This window comes from Oryx dammah, unplaced genomic scaffold (assembly GCF_014754425.2).
Source record: "Oryx dammah isolate SB20612 unplaced genomic scaffold, SCBI_Odam_1.1 HiC_scaffold_27, whole genome shotgun sequence".
In the NCBI taxonomy this organism is placed as follows: Eukaryota; Metazoa; Chordata; class Mammalia; order Artiodactyla; family Bovidae; genus Oryx; species Oryx dammah.
The window spans coordinates 92,576,778-92,585,117 of record NW_024070211.1 but is presented as its reverse complement, the minus strand read 5'-3'; the positions used below and the strand labels follow the sequence as shown (position 1 = coordinate 92,585,117).

General features: G+C 40.0%; 1 non-coding gene across 1 annotated transcript; it reads right to left on the bottom strand.

Annotated features, from left to right (window-relative positions):
• Positions 1–1,831: 1,831 nt before the first annotated feature.
• TRNAC-ACA lies at positions 1,832–1,903 on the bottom strand. Its single transcript has one exon. It is a non-coding gene; the product is annotated as a tRNA-Cys (tRNA).
• Between the last annotated feature and the right edge of the window lie 6,437 nt (positions 1,904–8,340).

Genomic DNA, 8,340 nt, shown 5'->3' with positions numbered 1-8,340 from the left:
AACAGTGTCAGACTTTATTTTTGGGGGCTCCAAAATCACTGCAGATGGTGACTGCAGCCATGAAATTAAAAGATGCTTACTCCTTGGAAGAAAAGTTATGACCAACCTAGATAGCATGTTGAAAAGCAGACATTACTTTGCCAACAAAGGTCCATCTAGTCAAGGCTATGTTTTTTCCAGTGATCATGTATGGATGTGAGAGTTCGACTGTGAAGAAAGCTGAGCACTGAAGAATTGATGCTTTTGAACTGTGGTGTTGGAGAATACTCTTGAGAGTCCCTTGGACTGCAAGGAGATCCAACCAGTCCATCCTAAAGGAAATCAGTCCTGAATATTCACTGGAAGGACTGATGCTGAAGCTGAAACTCCAGTACTTTGGCCACCTCATGCAAAGAGTTGACTCATTGGAAAAGACGCTGATGCTGGAAGGGATTGGGGGCAGAAGGAGAAGGGGATGACAGAGGATGAGATGGCTGGATGGCATCACTGACTTGATGGACATGAGTCTGAGTGAACTCCGGGAGATGGTGATGGACAGGGAGGCCTGGCATGCTGCAATTCATGGTGTCACAAAGAGTCAGACACGACTGAGCGACTGAACTGAACTGAGTACAGAGTTGGAGGCTTAAGGAAATTGGTAGATTTAAAATAATCCCTGTAAGAAATATGAAAGAAAGTTAACAATAATAATGTGTGATGAAAAAGTTGCTGAGTGGGAGAATGAATCTAAAGATAGTATGAATTTTACAGGTACACAGATGGAGAATCTTAACTTTATTTGGCAATATGCAATAGTCTAATATTCTAAAGAGTAGTCTAGAGGACTTTAAAAGTTCATCACTATAAAAGAGGTGGTAAAGCCAGAAATTTGTTTTGATCGAAAGTTTATCAGTCCTTAAATCAAGTCCTGGTTCTGTAACCTACTATCTCTGTAGTGTTGAGAATTTTACTTCATATCTAAGCCTCAAATTTTTAGTCAGAGGAATTAAGATAATAATAGTGCCTATCTTCATCATTTGTTATGAGCAATGAGTGTTTACATGACACAGTATTTAGTGTTCAATATTATAATCAAAATTAAGCACAGGGAGAATTGAGAGAAGTATATCAAAGGACTACAAGAAGATGAGCTAGTTAATGGTGAATGATGAAATAGAAGAGGAAAAAGATGAAGTCATGGTTAGAAAAAAAAATTTCAAAATTTGTGATCTTGCAGGCAAAGCAGTTTTGACTGATGAAATGTAAGTTCAAACTAGGTAACTAAGTAATTTTTTTTAGTGGAGGCCATTGGAACTGAGGCATCTGAGAATCTGGAAAGGGAATATAAAGATATTCCCAAGGAAGATGCTTCAGGCCAGGTAGTGAGAATGACAGAGATGGGTGATGCAGTAAATCAATAAGAATAGAGGAGAATGTCTATATGTTGTTTCCAGGTGACTGACACAAGGAATAAGAGAAAAATAATGTAAAAGAATGTCAAAATAAGAGAAAAATAATGTAAAAGAATCTCAAAAGAAATTATTAATGGAGAGCAAGGAATATATAAACTGTCTTTCTGGAAATAGAACATGAGAAAAGAATTGTCAAGAATTAAAGCATTCTAAGATTTAACCCTACCTGCAGGTAGCATTTTAGCTTGCTACACACAGCTTTCATGAATGCTGGCAGAATAAACAATATTCCTTTATATCTATCCAAGTTCAAGTCAAGTTGCTCAGTCGTGTCCGACACTTTGCAACCCCATGGACTGTAGCCTACCACGCTCCTCCATCCATGGAATTTTCCAGGCAAGAGTACTGGGGTGGATTGCCATTTCCTTCTCCAGAGGATCTTCCCAATCCAGGGATCGAACCTGGGTCTCCTGCATTGTAGGCAGACGCTTTACCATCTGAGCCACAAGGGAAGTCCTGGATGTACATAGATACAGGTATCTAAAGATATATGGATAGTTTTGTGGCAGTAGTAGTAGCCAGAGTATTGTCATTTTCTTGTGCCATTTCAGGACATGCAATTCCTTCATGAGGATATGAAAAGGGTAACTCCTGCACACTCAGCAGTTTGGAAACACAGAAAAGGAGGAAATCTGAGCTTTGGGATCCTGATTCTTTTATAATGGGTGCTAAACATGCCTGCCCTTTGCTCTGAAGGCAGACGCTATCTTCCAAGGCAGTTTGCTATACAAATATCCTTTAAAAGATCGTCTAGAACAAAGGCAGCCAGTGCCTCTACTCACAAGATATGCAGAAATCCAAGAGACCCATGGAGAATTGTCTCTTAACAAGTATCTTCATTGGGAAAAGATAGAAAGGCAAGAAAACTAAAAAAATCAATGCAAGGAGATAAAAGTAGATCACCATACTTACATAACTTTAGCCTCATTTCACAACAATTCCTTCTCCTAGGGATTTTTTTTTTTTTTTCTTTAAGCTAGTATGTTAGAGCTTGGGGCTTACCCAGCTTCTCAGAGACTTCCCTCTCCTGGGCCTCATACTCGTACTCACCTATGAGACTCAGTGTTTCTCAGACTCCCTGTTGGTTTATTCCATCATCATAAAGCATGTTGCTTCTAACTGAAGGAAAGGTATTTGCTACTTACAGAATTTTGGAATTATTATATCATTCCTGTCTACTGTCTGTTCATTTGTGTACAAATTACTCCCAGTTCTTAGCTCACATATTTCCAAAACTGACATGGAAGTTCTGTTTTTCTGAGAGTTAATACAAAAGACTAGGACTGAGTTGTATATGTTTCTTCATAAAGTTAGAGACTAGGGGTACTGGAAATTTAGAAAAAGAAAGCGTTACTATAAATTTGAAAAATCACATATTAAAGCAACCCACCAGCATCTTCTTTGATCATATAAAACATTTAAAATAATTCTACAGCAACCGAACATACTCATAAATAATTTTACCCATGTGATACCACAAGCTTTGTAAAACACAACATTTTTTCATGGCATAATATGAGAAAATCCCTGAGAAAGAGAAGGTTTGGTCCCAAATTCAGATCTAATCTGTTTTGTGAAAACCATCTGGATTTTCATGATCATTTGCTGCTAAGCACTGACTGGGCTCAAAGTCTGAAAGACTAACAGTGTTTTACTTTTCATTTGGAATAAACTGTCAGCTCCTGTTATCTTTCTTACCCTTCCAGACAGAGGCTAGGAGTAAAAATTAAACTTTATTATTTCCTTTAGTCAAGGACAGTTTCCTTTTTATACAGCAATAATAATGGTCACTGTCCCATAGCCCGACGTAGTATACCAGGTATCAGAGAAAAACCAGAACCTAACAGTAGTTAAAGTAGTAAAAACAGGTTTTCATTCAGGACTATTTCAATAGGAAAAAAATATCGCAGTATAGGACTAGGCTTAATTCTGAATACAAGTGGAAAAAAAAAAGAGAGAGAGAGAATTTATAGCCAAGGAGAGAAGTAGAAGGGTCAGTGGATGTAAAATTAACTTGGAGGGTAGCATAATTCTTGATACACCAACCTAACAGGATTCTTGCTGAAGGCAGGTAAGGGTGATCAGATATCGCCAGGGAGATGGTGGGTGATGAGGAATTTGGTCACATGTCAAGAGTATGCCTGTGTTTAGCCAGTGGAGTTCCTGGCTATACTGACTAGACAGGATTCTTACCACAACTAGACTCTACAAGAATGGAGACAGAAGCCCAAGGGTCCAGTTTAGTCAAGCAGAGGATTCAGAAGAGCCTGACTATAATGTTTGGTCAAGGTGAGAATCTGTCACGGGCATTCATATAAGCCACACAATAATACCTTAAGATATATTCTGTTATTTTCCCATTTTAAAGATGTGGACACTGAGGTGTAAAGAGATTAGCAACTTGCCCAATTTCCTATGGCTGCTGCTGCTGCTGCTAAGTCGCTTCAGTCGTGCCCAACTCTGTGCGACCCCATAGATGGTAGCCCACCAGGCTCCCCCGTCCCTGGGATTCTCCAGGCAAGAACACTGGAGTGGGTTGCCATTTCCTTCTCCAATATATGAAAGTGAAAAGTGAAAGTGAAGTTGCTCAGTCGTGTCTGACTCTTGGTGACCCCATGGACTGCAGCCCACCAGGCTGCTCCATTCATGGGATTTTCCAGGCAAGAGTACTGGAGTGGGGTGCCATTGCCTTCTCTGTTCCTATGGCTAGTAGGAGGTAAAGCCAGAATTTTTTTTAATTGAAGTATAATCGAACCACAATATTATAAGTTGTACAACATAGTGATTCAATATTTTTATAGATTATGCAGATATTATAATAGTATAATATTACAAAGTTATTTTATAGATTAGGTACCATATAAAATTAGGGATTGCCAAGTGGCATTAGTGATAAAGAGCCCACCTGCAATGCATGAGGACTAAGAGGTGTGGATTCGATCCCTGGCTCAGGAAGATCCCCTGGAGGAGGGGATGGCAACCCAGTATTCTTGCCTGGATAATCGCATGGACAGAGGAGCCTGGCAGGCTACCATCCATGGGGTCACAAAAAGTTGGACAGAACCAAAGCAGATGAGCACAAATGCAGGCACCATGCAAAGCTATTACAATGCTCTATATTTCCTGGGCTGTATATTACATCCCTGTAACTTATTTACTCTATAACTCATCATTTGGCCTCTTATATTTCACCCACCTCCTCTATCCCTCTCCCCTCTGGCAACCACTAGTTTTTTCTCTGTATCTATTAACGTTTCTGCTTTTAAAAGGAATATTTGAACCCAGGCAGTCTAGTTCTAGAATCTGTGTGCCTTGCAAGGACACTACTACTAATAGTGGCATTTACTGAGCACTAACCATGTTCCAGTAACAGGGCTAATTGCTTTGCATGCTTTATCTCACAGAAGCCTGAAAACAACTCCGTGAATTTCGCTTCATTATTATCCTCATATTACATATGACAAAACTGAGGCTTCAGGAGATCAACACAGGTCATATAGCTAGTAAGTAGCAATAGTCACATGACTAGTAGTAGCAAAGGTGGGATTTAAACACAAGGTTTTCTTATTCCAGAGCCCATATTCCTACCTTCCTCTTTCTGATCTTTTTTGTTAAGTTTTTTAAATATGTATAAAGCTTCTACTAGGCAACATTCAAGGTACTAGGGCTATAAGAGCAGGAGAGACCAACCTTTCTGCCTTCACAGAGCTTAGTCTATGAGAAAGACAAGCAGCCTAAGACAATTGCAACCTAGAAGAATAGATACTGAATAGGATTAGTTACAGGTGCTGTGAGAGTAAACAGGAGGTCCATAACACTGGTTTGAGAGACTAAAGAAGACATCCCAGAAGTCACAGAAGGTGTGGACAGCAAGCAACTTCTAAGCACAAGTCTGTATCACTGTGAAACACAGAAGGGGCAGGGGTTAGCCAGGTGGCCAAATTAAAGGACATGTGTTCCAAGCTGAGGAAAGGGCCTGGGTAAGGACTCCAAGGTCAGTGTGAAAAGAGCACAGGGTGTGAAAGAACACACTGTGATGTGCTGGGGAGATGACAGGGGATGGGAGCATGAAGGGTCTTGTCGGCCATTCACACTTAATTCTAAAAGCAGCAGGAAACCAATGAAAATTTCAAGAAGGAAAATAACAAGTTCAATTTGCATACTGGGATGACCTCTCAGACTGCATCATGAGAACAAGTGTCTGGAAGAGGAGCTAGACTGATGGAAGGCCAATTATGAGATGGTCAGGAACACAGGCAAGTGGCAGTTACAAGAGCAAGACGTAGGTGGATTTGAAAGTGATTTCCAAAGTAGTGTGAGATTTCCACGACTTGGTAATTGGTAAAGCTGTCAGAGGAGGAATCAGAAGACAAGTGGATTCTAGATAAGAAATCTATTCAAAAAGGAAGGCAGTATAAGAGAAACAGCAGCTTTAAGAGGGAAAATAATTATTTCTGTCTGAGAAATGCTGAGCTATGGTGCTCAGGGGACATCTAGATGAACAAGTTGCTTATCTGGTCAGTAAGATTGGGGCTCAGGAAATTCTGAAGATAAAGATGTCGGAACCATCCTCATACAGATAAGAGTTAAAGCACTAGGGCTTGTGACATCACACAGAGAAAGTATGCAGAGTAGGGAAGAAAGTAAGAATGGGAAACCAGTCTTTAAAGGTTAAAAAAAGGTTTCAAAGAATGACTAGCGTTGAGATGTGAGGAAAGCCAGGTGTGGGCATCAGGGGAGTCAGGAGAAAAGATTTCAAGAAGGAAGGAGTGACCACAATACCAAATGCTGCTGAAACAACAAGAAGATTGAAATTACATCCAGTGGGTTCACAATAGAATAGATTTTTGTACCTTAGAAGAATCTGCTAGAAGACAATTGCATTCCTGTCTTTTATAGAGCTTTGAAGAGGCTTTCCAGATGGCTCAGTAGGTAAGGGATCTGCCTGTGATGCAGGAGACACAGGAGACATGGGTTTGATCCCAGGGTCAAGAAGATCCCCTGGAGGAAGAAATGGCCACCCACTCTGGTATTTTTACCTGGAGAATATTATGGACAGAGGAGCCTGGCAGGCTGCAATCCAAAGGGTCACAAAGAGTTGGACAGGACTGAGTGTTAGCTTAATTTGTGTATTTGTATAGAGCTTTGAGGAGAGGGAAATGGCAACCCACTCCAGTATTCTTGACTGGAGAATCCCATGGACAGGGGAGCCTGGTGGGCTGCTGTCCATGGGGTCACACAGTCAGACATGACTGAAGCAACTTAGCATGCAGGTATGCATTGGAGAGGGAAATAGCAACCCACTCCAGTATTCTTGCCTGGAGAAATCCAGGGACAGAGGAGCCTGGTGGGCTGCCATCTATGGGGTCGCACAGAGTCGGACACGACTGAAGCGACTTAGCAGCAGCAGCAGCATAGAGCTTTGAAGAATTTGTGTTAATCCCCTGAGTTTGGGTGGTATGTATAAGTGAGGGCCTCTGGGAGCAACAGGAGGAGAGAAGAGTATTCAGATTCATGTCAATCTATGCCAAAACCAATACAGAATTGTAAAGTAAAAATTAAAAATAAATAAATAAATTAAAAAAAATAAATAAATAAAAATAAAAGTATGGAGGTCAAAGGGTGGGAGCAAGGACATGGGTGCTGTCTGGAAGCAAGCTTGTGTAGAGACTAATAATGTGAGGTTGTCAACGCTGGGTTCACAGGGCTGCCACTTAAAAGTGGGGTGACCTTGGACAGGTTATTTAACTTCTCTTTACCTTCCTTGCCTCTCAGTAAAGCAGGCTGTTGTGAGGTTTAAAAGAGCTAATTGGTGTGATAGGTTTAAACAATGTTTGGTATACAATCAGCATACTGTGTTAGTTCCTCACTGTTTCATTTTCTGGGGTGTGTGTAAACCTTAAAGAATTCTGATGAAATCTTTGAGAAGATGAGCCTCTAGCACCAACTGAGATTGGATTCACTCCAATCTGGGGGGAAAAAAGTATTTAGAGGTAGAATTATTTTGATCCAAAAGGAAAAAGGGGTAGGGGTAGGGGTAGATAGGACTAGCCATGTCACTACAGGAAGCAGTGAGGTCTGTGAAAATAGACCAGGCCTTGGAAACTACCTACAGCCTACAACACAGCTTATAAATAAAACAGCCACACCCATACTGTTGCATAGTGTCTATGGCTGCTTTCCTGCTACTCAGCAGGACTGAGTAGTTGCAACAGAGTCTATACAGCCCCCAAAGCCTAAAATAATTAGTATCTGGCCTTTTACAGAAAAAGTTGCCAACCCCTGATATAATCAATACTTTCAAAGTATTATGAAAGCACCTAAAGAAAAAAAATTAAGGCATTGGTATTTTAATTTATTGCAAATTCTATATAAATTAGTTGTATGATTTGGCTGCTCAACAGTGAAATTAAACTATAGTTCGATTGCTACAAATATAGGATCCAGAATGATGGAGGAAATAGCTGACCAAGCTGGAAGTATTATGTTGAGCTGGAAGCATTCTAGAGCAGCATGGTCCAAAAGAAATTTCTGCAGTGATTAAAATGTTCTGGCCAATACAATAACCACATATGGATATTGTTTGAATAAGGAACTGAATTTTAATTGTATTTAATTTTAAATTACTAATTTAAATCTAGCCACATGTGAGTAGTGGCTATCATATTGAACAGTGCAGATATGAAGCATTTTGGCATCATAGATGTACTTGTGTAATAAAAAGAAAACAGTTTAATTCAATACAACCTTTTAGTCCTTTGTTCTGCAGACACAAAAGTAAGATTCAGTTAAACTATAGCAGGTATATAGATGCCCACAAAACTAAAATACAAATATATAAATGCCATAATCATAGATAAAAATTGAGTACTCAGTATGTGCCAAGATT